The sequence below is a fragment of the Neoarius graeffei genome, chromosome 4 (assembly GCF_027579695.1).
Source record: "Neoarius graeffei isolate fNeoGra1 chromosome 4, fNeoGra1.pri, whole genome shotgun sequence".
NCBI lineage: Eukaryota > Metazoa > Chordata > Actinopteri > Siluriformes > Ariidae > Neoarius > Neoarius graeffei.
In genome coordinates, this window is record NC_083572.1 from 89,451,905 (window position 1) to 89,469,159 (window position 17,255).

The following is a 17,255-nucleotide window of genomic DNA, read 5'->3' on the forward strand; positions in this document are numbered from 1 at the left end:
TGCTTTTTATACTCACCCATTGCCTGTTGGGAGGTTAATTAATTAATTGGCAAAAGTAAACAACCTGAAAATTACAAAATGAGATGAGGGGCAATTCCATGGGTAACTAACGCAACATTCAGAGGGTTTAAAATTAAACTGTGTGGCTATTATAGAAAGAGCAAACTCAAACAAATGTATGATGACTTGACGCCCAAAGGCCATCTTGAACAACACAGAGTTTTTCCCAGATATGAATAATTTATTTAGTGGCATGCAGATAACATTGGTAACTGACTTGGAGAATTCGACAACTGTTGAACACCCAAGTACAAATGCCAATTTCTGTGAAACTTGTTGCAATTTTATTAACGTTTGAAAGAAAGAAACTATGAAAAATGTTGAGCTCATGGAATGTACAATAACTGACGCAACATTCTTGGTAACTGACACAACACTTTCCAAATTTACATATGATTTAGGATAGAATAGAATAGGTCTTTATTGTCATTGTCACAAGTACAACAAAATTTAAAGTGCTCTCCAGTCAGTGCCTCATTCATTGAGTCTCTAAAATATAAGTTAAAAAGAATACATAGAAAACATATAACAATATTAGCAGCATACATGAACACACAGTCAAACACACCCAGTCATTGCAAAAAAAGACAGTACAGACACACAGTTGTCGTATGAACATACATCTACAGACATGCATACTTTCTGTCATTACATCGGTCTGTTTCACAGTCAGGTTTTGTATTGCACATTATTTAACAGCATTGAAGGTTATTATTGCAGTTGGATAAAAACTGTGTCTGAGTCTATTTGTCCTTGCGTGTATTGATCTGTACCATCTGCCTGAAGGCAGCAATTGAAACAGGGAGTGACCGGGATGGTAGGTGTCTTTTTATAATGTTCTGGGATTTTTTGAGACAATGAGAACTGTGTAGTTCCTCCAGTGTGGGAAGAGGGCAGCCGACGATCTTTTGGGTGGTGTTGATGACCCTCTGGAGCGCTTTCCTCTGAGCCGCTGTGCAGCTAGTGTACCATACACACATGCAGTATGTTAGTATGCTCTCAGTGGAGGCACGGTAGAAGGATACCAGCAGTCTTTGTGTGATGTTGTTTCTCCTGAGTATTCTCAGGAAATACAGTCTCTGCAGGGCCTTTTCCAGCAGCTCAGAGGTGTTCACGCTTCAGGATAGGCTCTCCTTGATGTGGACTCCCAGGAATTGGAAGTCTGCCACCCTCTCCACACAGTCCCCGTTGATGATTAATGGTGGTACCTCTGTTTTCTTTCTCCTGAAGTCTATAATGAGTTCTTTGGTCTTTGAGGTGTTGAGGACCAGGTTGTTGGCTCTACACCACGTTGACAGCCGCTCCACCTCATCTCTGTAGGCACACTCGTCCCCCCGGGGGATGAGCCCCACCACTGTGGTGTCATCCGCAAACTTCACCTTGGTGTTACTGTGATGGACAGGGGAGCAGTCGTGTGTGTAGAGGGAGTAGAGCAAGGGACTCAGCACACAGCCTTGGGGGGAGCCGGTACTGAGGCTTAGGGCCGTGGATGTGTAGTGGCCCATTCTAACCCTCTGTCTGTGATCATTGATCCACATGCAGATAGTGTGTGGAAGCCCCAGGTCCCCTAGTTTGACCACTAGCTTGCGAGGGAGGATAGTGTTGAATGCAGAGCTATAATCCACAAAGAGCATCCGCACATAGCTCCCCTGCTGCTCCAGGTGTGATAGTGCAGTATGGAGTGCTATGGCGTCCTCCATGGATCTATTCGCTCTGTAGGCAAACTGGTGGGGGTCAAGGCTGCGGGGCAGGGCTGCTGTGATGTGACAATGGACCAGTTTTTCAAAGCACTTCATCACCACTGGGGTGAGTGCCACTGGTCGGTAGTCGTTGAGTCTAGAAATATGAGGTTTCTTGGGCAGGGGGACTATAATTGAGGATTTAAGGCAGGGTGGGACAGTGGACTGTGCCAGGGACTGGTTGAAGATCTTTGTGAAGATTCCAGCCAGCTGATCTGCACAGTCCTTCAGGACGCCATCAGGACCAGCCGCCTTCCCCGGGTTGACGGCCCGTAGCGTGCACCTCACCTCATGCTCTTCAATTGTGAGGTTTATGCTGCTGTGTGCCATGTGGTGTAGTGGTGCCGAGTCTGGTGCTGTGACCTCGGAGCGGGCAAAGAAGGTATTCAGCTCCTCTGCCAGTGCGGGGTCACCTTCAGCAGCTCCAAGGTTGGTCCTGTAGTTGGTCAGATGCTGGACTCCCTACCACACCTGCCTGCTGTTGTTACTGCTCAGATGGTCCTCTATCCTCCTCCTGTAGTCTGCCTTGGCCTCTCTGATGCCCCTCTTTAAGTTGGTTCGAGTTGTGATGTAGAGGTCTTTGTTGCCAGACCACCAGACAGTGTTCCTCTCTTTTAGCAGCTGCTGGACCCCCTGTGTCATCCAGGGCTTCTGGTTGGGGTAGACCTAGATGCATTTGTCCACCGTGACAGTGTCTATACAGTTCTTAATGTAGCACAGGACACTGTCTGTGAACACCTCCAGGTCCTGATTTTCAAAGACCCCCCCAGTTGGTCTTCTCGAAGCCATCCTGCAGCTGCTGGGAGGCACCCTCTGGCCATGTGGCAACAGTCTTGGTGATAGCAGGAGCAGTTTTCCTGAGGGGGGCATATGCGGGGATTAAAAGCAACGACAGGTAGTTGGACTGGCCCAGATGTGGTAGTGTTCTGGCCCTGTAGCCTAGTTTGATGTGAGAGTGAACCTTGTCCGGGGTGTTATCTCCCCTTGTAGCATACTTAACATGCTGGTGGAATTTCGGGAGTGCTGCCTTTTAAGTCCTTTTAGATTTAGATTTGATGTACACAGAGATGAAATTTGGTAATTTTCTCTTAGTCATAATATCAATCAGTGAATAAAGCTACTTGTTAGATCTAAAAGGCCCCAAAGCTGTGATAATTACTCAATGGAATCCTGTGCTCACTCTAGGACCCAAATTGTTTTAGCGAAAAGTGCTAAAGACTCAAATTTTTCTTTAGCAATTTGCAATTTTGCTTAGCAAGAAATGCTAAAAGAACAATTTTCTTTTTAGCAAAGTAATTTTTTAGCAAGATATGTTATACTTCTAAATGTTTCTTGCACTGACATAATACTGAAAAATGAATTGTTATTGTAGTTTGTTGGTGTTTCAATAGTGTTTGCAAGCTTGTTTCCTGCCTTTGTCTTTCCATGTTCTTGATTTATGTTCATAGCATGCTTATTTATTCTTGAATCCTCTTATTTTGATCATTTCATCAACTGTATATACAGTGGTGCTTGAAAGTTTGTGAACCCTTTCGAATTTTCTATATTTCTGCATAAATATGACCCAAAACATCATCAGATTTTCACACAAGTCCTAAAAGTAGATAAAGAGAACCCAGTTAAACAAATTAGACAAAAATATGATACTTGGTCATTTATTTATTGAGGAAAATGATCCAATATTACATATCTGTGAGTGGCAAAAGTATGTGAACCTCTAGGATTAGCAGTTAATTTGAAGGTGAAATTAGAGTCAGGTGTTTTCAAATCAATTGGATGACAAATCAGGTGTGAGTGGGCACCCTGTTTTATTTAAAGAACAGGGATCTATCAAAGTCTGATCTTCACAACACATGTTTGTGCAAGTGTATCATGGCACGAACAAAGGAGATTTCTGAGGACCTCAGAAAAAGCGTTGTTGATGCTCATCAGGCTGGAAAAGGTTACAAAACCATCTCTAAAGAGTTTGGACTCCACCAATCCACAGTCAGACAGATTGTGTACAAATGGAGGAAATTCAAGACCATTGTTACCCTCCCCAGGAGTGGTCAACCAACAAAGATCACTCCAAGAGCAAGGCGTGTAATAGTTGGCGAGGTCACAAAGGACCCCAGGGTAACTTCTAAGCAACTGAAGGCCTCTCTCACATTGGCTAATGTTAAATATTCATGAGTCCACCATCAGGAGAACACTGAACAACAATGGTGTGCATGACAGGGTTGCAAGGAGAAAGCCACTGCTCTCCAAAAAACTTGCTGCTTGTCTGCAGTTTGCTAAAGATCACATGGACAAGCCAGAAGGCTATTGGAAAAATGTTTTGTGGACGGCTGAGGCCAAAATAGAACAATTTGGTTTAAATGAGAAGCGTTAAGTTTGGAGAAAGGAAAACACTGCATTCCAGCATAACAACCTTATCCCATCTGTGAAACATGGTGGTGGTAGTATCGTGTTTTGGGCCTGTTTTGCTGCATCTGGGCCAGGACGGGTTGCCATCATTGATGGAGCAATGAATTCTGAATTATACCAGGGAATTCTAAAGGAAAATGTCAGGACATCTGTCCACGAACTGAATTTCAAGAGAAGGTGGGTCATGCAGCAAGACAACGACCCTAAGCACACAAGTCATTCTACCAAAGAATGGTTAAAGAAGAATAAAGTTAATGTTTTGGAATGGCCAAGTCAAAGTCCTGACCTTAATCCAATCAAAATGTTGTGGAAGGACCTGAAGCGAGCAGTTCATGTGAGGAAACCCACCAACATCCCAGAGTTGAAGCTGTTCTGTATGGAGGAATGGGCTAAAATTCCTCCAAGCTGGTGTGCAGGACTGATCAACACATACCGGAAACATTTACTTGCAGTTATTGCTGCACAAGGGGGTCACATCAGATACTGAAAGCAAAGGTTCACATACTTTTGCCACTTACAGATATGTAATATTGGATCATTTTCCTCAATAAATAAATGACCAAGTATAATATTTTTGTCTCATTTGTTTAACTGGGTTCTGTTTATCTACTTTTAGGACTTGTGTGAAAATCTGATGATGTTTTGGGTCATATTTTTGCAGAAATATAGAAAATTCTAAAGGGTTCACAAACTTTTAAGCACCACTGTATGTAATGAAATTGTGTGTTTAATTTAACCCGCTTAATCTGGTTTACAGAGTCCATATTTTTCATTATAATTATATCTAACATCTGGTGTGATGTGCTTTGCATTCTTTGCTATCTATGCACCTTTTAGCCCTTAAGGCCAATTTATGCTGACAACGCAGTCCTCGCAGATGGCGTCGCAGATGGCATCTGCGTAGCCCCCCCACCTTCGCAGACGCTCTGCGCGCACCTCCCAAAAATTGTGACCACCGCAGAAGCCTCGCAGACAGCGTCGCAGACAAGAGGGCTCTGATTGGTCCACTCTACATCCGCTGTACATGCACTCCCGCTTCCCTACTTTCCCGGTTTGGTTTGTTTTCACGACCGCCATTTTTAAAAACATGAGCGAAGATGGAGCAGCACGAAGAGCGGTTGATCGAGGACGTGAGGAAGTACGTACATCTATACGACTCCAGTTCAAGTCATTATAAGTAACCGGAGGATAAACACTCCACTAACCACACCCACCAACTACTCCTAGCGATTTCGCGACTTCACGCCCCCTTGCGCTGTGGCGGTGAATAACATCGCGCACGCCTATTACTCCCCGCTCAACGATAAATTACAACTGTCTGCGAAAAGCTATCTGCAAAAGCCTTGTCGCAAGAGCATGCAGAGGCCCTTATGGCCCTTTTCCACTACCCTTTTTCAGCTCACTTCAGCTCGCTTCAGCCCGACACGGCTCGCGTTTCGACTATCTCAAAACAGCACGACTCAGCTCGCTTCAGCCCTGCTTAGCCCCCAAAACTCGCACCGTTTTGGAGTAGGGCTGAAGCGAGCCAAACCGAGCTGAGTGAGGCTGGGGGCGTGAGCAGACACTCCCCTGTGCACTGATTGGTGAGGAGGACTGTCCTCACATGCCCACACACGCCCCGCGAGCACGCTGGGATCTGTAAACACCGTAAACCCGGAAGAAGAAGAATTACGAATTATGAGAATTTCTGAAGCCTTATGCGCCACGCCTCACCTATACGCTCTTGCCAGTATCTGTTGGCGTTGTCGGTGACAACAAGCCACAGCACCAAGACCAGCAACACTAACGACTCCATGTCCTCCATGTTTATTGTTTACTATCCGGGTTGTGAGACTACCACTTAAAAGCTCACTGATGTCACTGTTTGCGCCGCTTAACGACATCACGTGACGTCCACCCACTTTCGCTAACTCCACCCAATGTGTCCACCCACTTCCAGCCAGCACGGTTCAGCGCGGTTGTAGTCGAAATGCAACTCCAACAGCCCCGCTCAGCTCGACTCAGCACGGCACGGCTCAGCCCGACTCAGCCGCGTTTGTAGTGGAAAAGCGGCATAAGTCACCCTCTATAGTATGCTGACTGGCCTGTGTGTGTGTGTGTATGTGTGTAATTGGGATCCATGTGTGTGTTTGGGGGGGGGGTGTGTGTCTTTATGGGTAGGATGAAGGGAGCTCAGGGAGTTAAAATCAATGGTTGTTTCTTATAAATTAATCTCATAACCCAAATATAACGATATTCACCATTAATTTCTCAAGTGAAACTTGCAGTCAAAACTTTGAACCATGTGCGTCAAAACGCTCTGAAAACAAGGTACACTTGGTCGATATATCCTGGTTCATCTGTGAGTTCTTCCAAAGTTCTGTCAGGGTTGATATGTAGAAAATACGTCTTTAGAATGGTTATATCGTGTTTTTATCCCTAACTGAGAAAGCTAACAGGAATATTCTAATATGTTATCTCACTTTTTAGATAAGTTTTTGTCATACGTAAAGTCGGATAATTTATTTTAAACAAACCTCGCTATAATCTTGTTCACTAATGAGCGAGAATTGGCGACATTATCAGCGCAACTCGGAAATTGATCATTTTATATGTAAGATCCGATGCTATTGGAAGACATAATTTGCAGTCAACCAGTAAGAAGCTTCGAAACTCGGGGGACGTTGGTTATAAATCAAAACATCGAAGATGGACACGAAAGGCAGGGCCTGAATTTCATTTTTCAGAATGGGGGGGAATTCCCCCCCTCAGTGACTCAAATGGGGGGGGATTTATACAGTTTGTGGGGAACGCTACTTGTGGGCTTAAATAGCTTAGGTCTTACCTTCTGCCACTACTCAGATTGAAGATCTCTACAGTATGTAACCTTTTGTCACCATTTGAGGTATCCTTTTTAGTAGACTTTTCATTTTGATATCTCCAAATTTGGATAGCATTGTCAGACAAAGGGTGGATAAATGCAAGTATTATTCCCACCAGCCATCTAAGATATGGACTGTTCAGTTTCGGGTGGAGGGTAGAAAACCACCACAAAATGAAAGAGATCCTTTACAGCATGACATTGCTGACTGACTGTTATGCCATCAAACACCAATAGCCTTTTTCTAGCAGTGCGAGTAAGGCTCTAGGAAGAGTTTGGAAGGTTGTGTGCCTTTTAGTTAAGGGCAATTCCATGTAAATGTCAACCTCACCATGCAAAAATAAAGCAACATGTAATACATCAAAACCACTCCCAGAGATATCACCTAGGCCTGTATTTTACAGATGTGAATAAGTTGAACCAATTTGTAACCAACCTAATATGTCACTGTCAGTCTTTCTTTCTTATAATGTAAAACCCAAGCTAAAATCAACTTTGATCATGTACAATTCTATATTATTGCCACAAGCCACAGAAATGTATGCTAAAATCCACAAAACAGCAAAACAATAGCCATCCTAAATATTATTTAAGAATTTTGATAGTTTTAGCTGATATTTAGAGATTTTTTCAAAGGGTTATGGTGGTTAAATTGCTGATTTTCTAAACTTATGCCATGTCTATTTCAGACGCGTCACATCCATAACGGAATTTCGTCACATCCATAACGCTGACTTTTCCTTCCGAAACTCTGCATGAAATACAAAATATTTTAAACAAAGATTTTTAATATTCACCTTGGACCCCTCTATCAAATGAATATCTCCATTTCGACATTAGGTTTACAATTTCACAGAGTTTGATAAAAATGTACAGTCACCCAAGAAAAGTGATACTTTTTCTGTCACATCCATAACGCATCTTTTATTGGCATTTTCTGGCATGCCCTAGATGTACTATGGGAATTGTTCTTGTTCTATCACTTCTCCAGTATGGTACAGCCTTAAAATATGCAACACCTGTTTAAATACTGGGAGACAATAAAACATGCACTGGGTCATTTGTTGCCATTTTGAGTTCAAGTGTCACGTCCATAACACTGGAATTGCTCTTAAGCTAATTTTACAACCTCCTTAGTGTTGCTTTACACAGCTGCTTCTTCCTCATCTTCATGCACTATTCTTTAAGTGTCACTGCTTCGTTTAATTATAAAAAAAGAAAAAATCAGTCTGTTCTTAATAGCACTCAATGAATTTATTGACACAAGCAGTCTAACTTAAAATCTAACTTAAACCAGTCTGCTGACTTTTCAGGATTCTCTTAACTATGTTTGTGTTATTTGTCTCTTCTTTTAGTGGCCATCTCTTTAATCAGTGACCTTTGCTTTTTCCTTTTATAACATTTTTATATCATCTTCTTTTTTTATCAACTTTTATATCATTTTTCTATTCTCATGTCTGATCTGATCATCCCTGTCCTCTGTTTAATGTCTACAATTAAAATAAGAAAACACTATCAAACTGTTCTTAACACTGAATGAATTTACAAACTTTGTTTCAGTCCACATATAGAACGTTAACATGACAACAGTCTTTGTTGACTTTTCAGGATTCTCTTATACCATATAGCCCTGTCTCCTGTGTTATATGCCATCTTTAATTTAAAAAAAATCAAATTGTTCTCAACACTGAACAATTCATCTTTGCTGAGTGCAGGATTCTTGTACATGTGTAGTCTTTCCTACTCTTTCTCCTAGTGGTCATCCCTTTTGTCAGCATTAGTGTCCTTTGCTATTCCTTGTAAATACTTTTTTCTTATAGCCATGCTCTGATCTAATCCCCTTTGCAACGTCGACGTTAATGTCAGCTGTCTCGTCCTGTGTATTCTCAGCAGTATTCTCAACGGTATCACTCACACTGCTATTACCACCATCGGATTCAGGAGTTTTCCTCTTAGCAGGGGAAACTTCTGCCACTGCACTTGTACGTTTTAGCCAGCGGTCCATGTGTTTTACAGCGAAAGTCCGAGAGAGGAAGAGTGCGCGCGCTGTATCTGTGTGTGTGTGTGAACTGTCTGTGTCTGCTGTTTTTTTTCTGAGTAGGCTACGGGGGGAGAGGGGGGTCAGTCAGTAAAAGGAGGGTTCAATTCAAGTAACCTTGAGAACAGAAGGTAGTCGCGCATTCACACTGATCCATTACTAGATTGACGTTGTCAGGCAATGCAGTAATGTGTGTGGGAATCTCTCGCATTAGAATCGTTAAAGGTGCGGTAATTAAAAAAAATATGCGCGATACCCGCAATCCCGCGCCCAAATTCAGGCCCTGAAAGGTACTGTTTATCTTGAGAAATCACAATTGTTTGATGGATTTTGCTTAAACTTTAAATGACTTTCGCATAAAATGCGAATACAGATGATTTTCTTTTCGCAAATTGGAATAAAACTTCGCAATTTGCGGACATGCGAGCGGCTAGCGTGAGCCCAGGAATCCATCCATCCATTATTTGTAGCCGCTTATCCTGTTCTGCAGGGTCGCAGGCAAGCGGGGAGCCTATCCCAGCTGACTATGGGCGAGAGGCGGGGTACACCCTGGACAAATCTCCAGGTCATCACAGGGCTGACACATAGGTGGGGTTTACATTAGACCGTATCAGCGGATCATCAGATTAACGTTTTTAAAATGATTAGTGTGCACACAGCAACGCCAATACACGATTCGCGTGCACACAGCAACGCCAATACACGGATACGCTCGGCTCCGCAGGCATCCTGCGCTCCAAATCACTCCGCCCTGAACAGCGAGTGCCCTCTGGAGGGTGCGCACTCCGGCCCTGCTCAGCTCACAGAGCGCGCGAGTGGAGCGCACGAGCAGTAATTCGGGACTGAGCCGCTGTGTGTGTGTTCTCAGTGCATATCGGGCATGCGCGTCACTTACCACTTGCAAGTGGAAGGATGGCAAGCCTAAAGACAATCATAACTACACAATGGGCAGTATTTGCATCAGTATTTGCAGTATTTTCATACTTTTATACTCTTTAATGAAAGGTGATACAAGGCGGAAGTCCGCGCCGTTTTTCAGCAGTCGCGTCACATGACCAACGCCAGCGAATCAGGAAGGTGGATGTCACAGTGACGTTGTCCAATGACGACGCCAGCTAGAGCTCAGCACAGCGTATCCGCGTATTCTCAATGTTTACACAGCACCGGACCAGATACGAACTGGATTGAATACGTGGACCCTGGCGGATTCCCGTTTCCCGGCGTTTCCAGGCGTTTTAATGTAAACGGACAGTGCATCCGCGAAGAAAACGAGACAGATACGGTCTAATGTAAACTTGGCCATAGATACAGACAACCATTCACACCTACGGTCAATTTAGAGCCACCAGTTAGCCTAAGCTGCATGCCTTTGGACTGTGGGGGAAACCGGAGCACCCGGAGGAAACCCACGCAGACACGGGGAGAGCATGCAAACTCCACACAGAAAGGCCCTCACCGGCTGCTGGGCTCAAACCTAGGACCTTCTTGCTGTGAGGGGACAGTGCTAATCACTACACCACTGTGCCGCCCCACCCAATGGAATCAATTTTTTCATGGAAATATAAAGAATAAGGTCCATTTGATATAAAACGCAGTTTAACTTGCCTGGTGAGGACTTTTGACAGCAGTTTGAGAGGTTTTTTGTGTCTGTTAGTTTTGGTTTAAAGTATGTGCTTGGATCTGCCAATTTCAAAATGGCCACCAGTCATGTGACATGAGTTCAGCACAAAAATATTGACTGCAGTGAATGAACCAATCATTACTAATAATAACCCAATCAAATTTAACACCATATATACAAAATTAATTTTCACTATTACGACAGATCCTTTGGAAATTAATGCTACTTTTAAATCATTTTACTCTTCATTATATAAATCTGAGTTTTCTACAGAGAACACTAAAATGAACAATTTCCTTCAGAACCTCTCAATTCCTGTCATTGATATTAATACTGCTATGCAATTGGACTCCCCACCCTCCCTCGATGAAGTATCAAATGCTATTAAAGCTATGCAATCTAACAAAGCCCCAGGCCCTGATGGGTTTCCGATTGAATTTTTCAAAACATTTATTGGTAAATTGGCACCGCTACTTTTATCTGTATTCAATGAATCTTTAGAAAGTGATTCCCTACCACCAACTTTGACACAAGCCACTATAGCTCTCCTTCTCAAGAAGGACAAAGATCCAACCTCCTGTGGTTCCTACAGACCCCTATCTCTGCTTAATGCTGACGTAAAGGTGTTGGCTAAAGTAATTGCATCTCGTTTAGAGAATGTGCTTCCTCACATTATATCTGAAGAGCAAAATGGTTTTATAAAGGGACGTCAATTGTTTTTAATACCCGTACACTTTTCAATATAATTTATTCAAAACATTCGGCTGAACTTCCTGAACTTGTGATTTCTTTAGATGCTGAAAAGGCATTCGATAGGGTAGAGTGGGAGTACTTGTTCGCAGTTTTAAAGAAATTTGGATTTGGTGATACATTTATTTCTTGGATTCGCCTCCTTTATTCATCCCCTAAAGCCAGTGTCCATACTAATGATGTCTATTCTGATTATTTTGCCCTTGGACGTGGCACTCGCCAAGGTTGTCCTTTGTCACCGTTGCTCTTTGCTATTGAGCCTCTGTCTATTACCTTACGATCTTCCCCCTTACTCAAAGGAATCACACGTAATGGAACTGAATATAAATTATCGCTATATGCGGATGATTTGTTATTGTATATAACCGATCCCACTCGCTCTGTCCCTGCTGTTTTAAGTATTCTGGAGAACTTCGGCAACTTTTCAGGTTATAAATTAAATCTGGGGAAAAGTGAATGTTTTCCCGTTAATATTGCAGCATGTCATCTTCAACAGGCAGGTTTACCTTTTCGATTTAGTCCATCAGGGTTTAAATACCTAGGTATTAGCGTGACTCGTTCTTTGTCTAGCCTTGCATCAGCTAATTTCATTCCCCTTATCTCAAAGGTTACTTCTGATATTCAAAGATGGGCTAATCTCCCCCTTTCATTAATCGGCAAGATCAATGTTGTTAAAATGAATATTTGACCAAAATTTCTATTTTTATTCCAGTTAATTCCTCTTTTTCTGCCAAAACATTTCTTTGACTCGCTGGATAAAATAATCTGCTCATTTATTTGGGGTGGGAAGTCACCTAGGGTTCGTAAAACTTTACTGCAGAGATGCAGACTTAGTGGAGGACTTGCATTTCCTAATTTTCTAGCCTACTATTGGGCTGTTCACATTCATAAACTTTGCTACTGGTTAAAATGTCCCAGATTCTCTTGGTGTAAATTGGAACTATCATCCTGTAGGGGATCCTTTATACCTGCTCTACTTTTATTCCTCTTTACCTACAAAACCCTCTCTATATACTGATAACCAAGTGGTTCTTAACACACTCAAGATCTGGTATCAATTTAGACGGCACTTTAAATTTGTAGCTGCATCTTCTTTGGGTCCTTTAAATAACAACCATTTATTTCCTCCATCACTTTCGGACTCGACGTTTTCAGTGTGGTTTGACAAGGGTATTACACAATTCAAAATTTACAACCCCGATTCCAAAACAGTTGGGACAAAGTACAAATTGTAAATAAAAACGGAATGCAATAATTTACAAATCTCAAAAACTGATATTGTATTCACAATAGAATGTAGACAACATATCAAATGTTGAAAGTGAGACATTTTGAAATTTCATGCCAAATATTGGCTCATTTGAAATTTCATGACAGCAACACATCTCAAAAAAGTTGGGACAGGGGCAATAAGAGGCTGGAAAAGTTAAAGGTACAAAAAAGGAACAGCTGGAGGACCAAACTGCAACTCATTAGGTCAATTGGCAATAGGTCATTAACATGACTGGGTATAAAAAGAGCATCTTGGAGTGGCAGCGGCTCTCAGAAGTAAAGATAGGAAGAGGATCACCAATCCCCCTAATTCTGCGCCAACAAATAGTGGAGCAATATCAGAAAGGAGTTCGACAGTGTAAAATTTCAAAGAGTTTGAACATATCACCTACAGTGCATAATATCATCAAAAGATTCAGAGAATCTGGAAGAATCTCTGTGCGTAAGGGTCAAGTCCGGAAAACCATACTGGGTGCCCGTGATCTTCAGGCCCTTAGACGGCACTGCATCACATACAGGCATGCTTCTGTATTGGAAATCACAAAATGGGCTCAGGAATATTTCCAGAGAACATTATCTGTGAACACAATTCACCGTGCCATCCGCTGTTGCCAGCTAAAACTCAATAGTTCAAAGAAGAAGCCGTATCTAAACACGATCCAGAAGCGCAGACGCCTTCTCTGGGCCAAGGCTCATTTAAAATGGACTGTGGCAAAGTGGAAAACTGTTCTGCGGTCAGACGAATCAAAATTTGAAGTTCTTTATGGAAATCAGGGATGCCGTGTCATTCGGACTAAAGAGGAGAAGGACGACCCAAGTTGTTATCAGCGCTCAGTTCAGAAGCCTGCATCTCTGATGGTATGGGGTTGCATTAGTGCATGTGGCATGGGCAGCTTACACATCTGGAAAGACACCATCAATGCTCAAAGGTATATCCAGGTTCTAGAGCAACATATGCTCCCATCCAGACGACGTCTCTTTCAGGGAAGACCTTGCATTTTCCAACATGACAATGCCAAACCACATACTGCATCAATTACAGCATCATGACTGCATAGAAGAAGGGTCCGGGTACTGAACTGGCCAGCCTGCAGTCCAGATCTTTCACCCATAGAAAACATTTGGCGCATCATAAAACGGAAGATACGACAAAAAAGACCTAAGACAGTTGAGCAACTAGAATCCTACATTAGACAAGAATGGGTTAACATTCCTATCCCTAAACTTGAGCAACTTGTCTCCTCAGTCCCCAGAGGTTTACAGACTGTTGTAAAGAGAAAAGGGGATGTCTCACAGTGGTAAACATGTCCCAACTTTTTTGAGATGTGTTGTTGTCATGAAATTTAAAATCACCTAATTTTTCTCTTTAAATGATACATTTTCTCAGTTTAAACATTTGATATGTCATCTATGTTCTATTCTGAATAAAATATGGAATTTTGAAACTTCCACATCATTGCATTCCGTTTTTATTTACAACTTGTACTTTGTCCCAACTTTTTTGGAATCGGGTTGTATATGTAAATGGTGTCTTCGATAGCTTTGCCAATTTGCCATCTCGCTACGGCCTCCCTGTTACTCATCTGTTTCGCTATTTTCAAACTCACAATTTGTTACCAAGTATTTCCCTAATTTCCCCTCTTTACCTCCAGAACAGCAGTGGGAAACCATGCTATCATTTATTCCTCATCACAAGGGAATCATTTCAAAGTTGTATGATAGTATCTTGGCTTTTAGCGACCACTCAAATGCTAAACTTGAGTGTATTTGGGAAGGGGAATTGGGAATACAAATACGCGAGGAGTTCTGGGAACAGGCCATAGAGAGGGTACGATCTACCACCTCTTGTGCTCGTCTTGGACTTATTCAATTTAAGGTCTTATACAGGGCACATTTCTCTAAATCCAGACTATCTGAACTGTATTCGGAAGTTGAGGACAAATGTGATAAATGTCACGGCTCTCCTCGTCACCTTAGCCACACGTTTTTTTCTTTGTCCTGTTCTGAAAGGGTTCTGGGTGGGTTATTTTACTATTATGTCGACTGTTCTTGGGTTAAATCTCCAACCTTGCCCTCTGATTGCTGTATTTGGGATTCCTGACCCCTCACTTGCACTTAACTCTACACAAAAGGATATTATAGCTTTCACATCCTTACTAGCAAGACGTTTATTACTGTTACATTGGAAATCTGCTAAATATCCTTCTATGTATCTCCCGGTGGCTTACAGACATCATGTTTGTTTGTTTTTTAAACTTGAGAAGATCAAATACACGTTGAGAAGCTGTACGGCCAAATTTTTCCACAAATGGCAACCCTTTCTTTCTTATTTAACTAATTTAGAGGTACTGCCCGATTGAATGTGTGCCTGCTATGGTTCAGAGCCTAATCTAGGGCGCGTAATACGCGTTTTTTATCTGTCTGTCGCACATCCACTTTTTGGGTGCGAGAGTGATATCGCGTATCTATTCATTTTGTCGCGCATTTATAAGTAGAGAGCGTGTAGTCACGTTTTACTGAATCTTGTGTGGAACAATTTGTCAGCACCCGCTAGCAAGCACTGCGGTAAATACAGCGTTGTTTACACACCAATCGGAAAATATCGGAAAGGACCGAAGTATTCCGAATGGTTTATTTAGCGGGTAAAACAGTTTTGTGAACTATTATATCATTGGTCACTGAACCGGAAGACAGTGTATCTCAACCAATCGTGTGAAGTGTTTTAAAAATACCCAAAAGCACATGGCATATCGTTCTGTCTCATCCAAACATAACATTCAGACCCTCCAGGATTTTGCGATTTGCAACATCAACGCAAATTCAACCAATCCCTGCGAATTCAGGGCGGTGTTGCAATTCTATCCAATCACCGCAACTTTCCCGTAAATTTGACCAATCGTTGGCGTCGTCTTGCGGTGACATCGACAAACTACCTTCCGCCTTACTTCCGTGTATACGTTCAAGAGAAGCAGCATGTGCGCAGTGTTGCCAGATTGGGTGGTTTTAAGTGCATTTTGGCGGGTTTTGAACATAGCTGGAAAACGTCAGCAGTATCTGGCAACATTGCATGAATAGGCTTAAATTCTGTTACTGAAAGTGTGTTATGTTTTCAGTGAAGCACTGTGTGCACTTTAATTTTTTTTACTTAAAAATTAATGGATGCCAACATTTTTGCCAAAATGGCATTTTATTTTCCATTGTTTAGGCAGCTTCAGCATCATACTGTGAGATTCTGTTCAAATTGTTTTTTTTCTTCTATGAAGCCTGAGCCATTTATTTTATTAGTTTATAATTATTGTTTAATTTAGTCTTCAGGAGAGACTGCCTGCACACAGTACTAGTATTAAGGTTTTTTTTCTTACATGAAAGCTGAGGCATTTATATTATATTTAAAGGTAACTTCATGTTGTGCTGTGAGGTTCTATGCACTTTAACTTTTGAACCAACAGGTGCATTTGGATAAGTAAAGCCTATTTTTCTGCATTTTTGTAGTCATGGTAATCTTACACATTCTACATGATTGCTAGGTTTTTTTTTAGTAATTTGTTTAATTTTTCTTGTTGAAAGTTCAATTTAGTATTATGTTAATGATATTCTAAAAGTAAAGATTAATAAAACTGTTCTGTTTATAGATGTACTCTTGAAAATATCTACCAATGTATTACTTATTTTTCTGTCCCCACTAACTGGAACAAATGAGGGATATTTTTACCCATGTTAATATTTTCTGTCCCCTGTTTCTACAACTAGTGAGGGATCTGTCCCCTATTTTCAAATTCCTAGATTAGGCTCTGTGGTTGTACCTTTTATATCGCATGAATAACCAGTAGTAGTTGTGTTGGACATGGTGAGCTGATTGGGGCGTGGGTGGGGGGGTTGTTCATTGTCTATTACACTGCACTCTGTAATTTAATTTAATTTCTTTAAGTTGACTTATTTTCTTCTACATTCTTATCAGAGTGTTTTGTTTTGGTTGTTGGTAAAAAAAAAAAAAACAAAAGGTAAATTGTATTTCTGTGATCGGAAGTATTTTGTATTTTTTCAGTAAAAATATTTGGGGGAAAAAAAATGAATTTTCACCCATTGGGTTGACCATTTCGTGGAATTGCCCTGAGATGACCTGCAAAATTATAATCTATTTGGTAAATCTGTCAAAAAGTCAAAGTCCCTCCTCCCGTGCCAGGACCTGATCTTCCCAGGCAGTCTCCTTCACCAAATAAACTAAAATTATGGTTTGACAAAAATAATCATTAAATCTAAGCAAAACAAAGATCATGTTGTTTGGGAGACACAAAATAGATTGTAATGTAGAATTGATAATGGACAATACTAAGATAGAAATGGTACAGGAAATTAAATTTCTTGGTGTGATTTTGGATCATAAAGTCTGCTGGAAACCTCATGTAGGATACGTACGAGCAAAACTGGCAAAGTGCTCGGCAATTCTGTGGAAAAAAAAACATATTCTTGATTGCAAATCTTTGCGTACTCTATATTACTCATTATTTT

The 17,255-nt window shown here is 41.6% G+C and overlaps 2 protein-coding genes across 2 annotated transcripts in view; one reads left to right on the forward strand and one right to left on the reverse strand.

Moving 5' to 3' along the window:
• The window catches only part of LOC132885357 (sialoadhesin-like), a 28,647-nt gene extending 28,607 nt beyond the window's left edge, over window positions 1-40 (reverse strand). Inside the window, exon 1 of the mRNA XM_060919970.1 lies at window positions 17-40. The gene's annotated coding sequence lies outside the window, so the exon portion shown is untranslated. The remainder of the gene's footprint in view (window positions 1-16) is intronic.
• The window catches only part of akr1a1b (aldo-keto reductase family 1, member A1b (aldehyde reductase)), a 42,402-nt gene that overhangs the window by 4,328 nt on the left and 20,819 nt on the right, over window positions 1-17,255 (forward strand). The gene's annotated exons all lie outside the window — the stretch shown is intronic.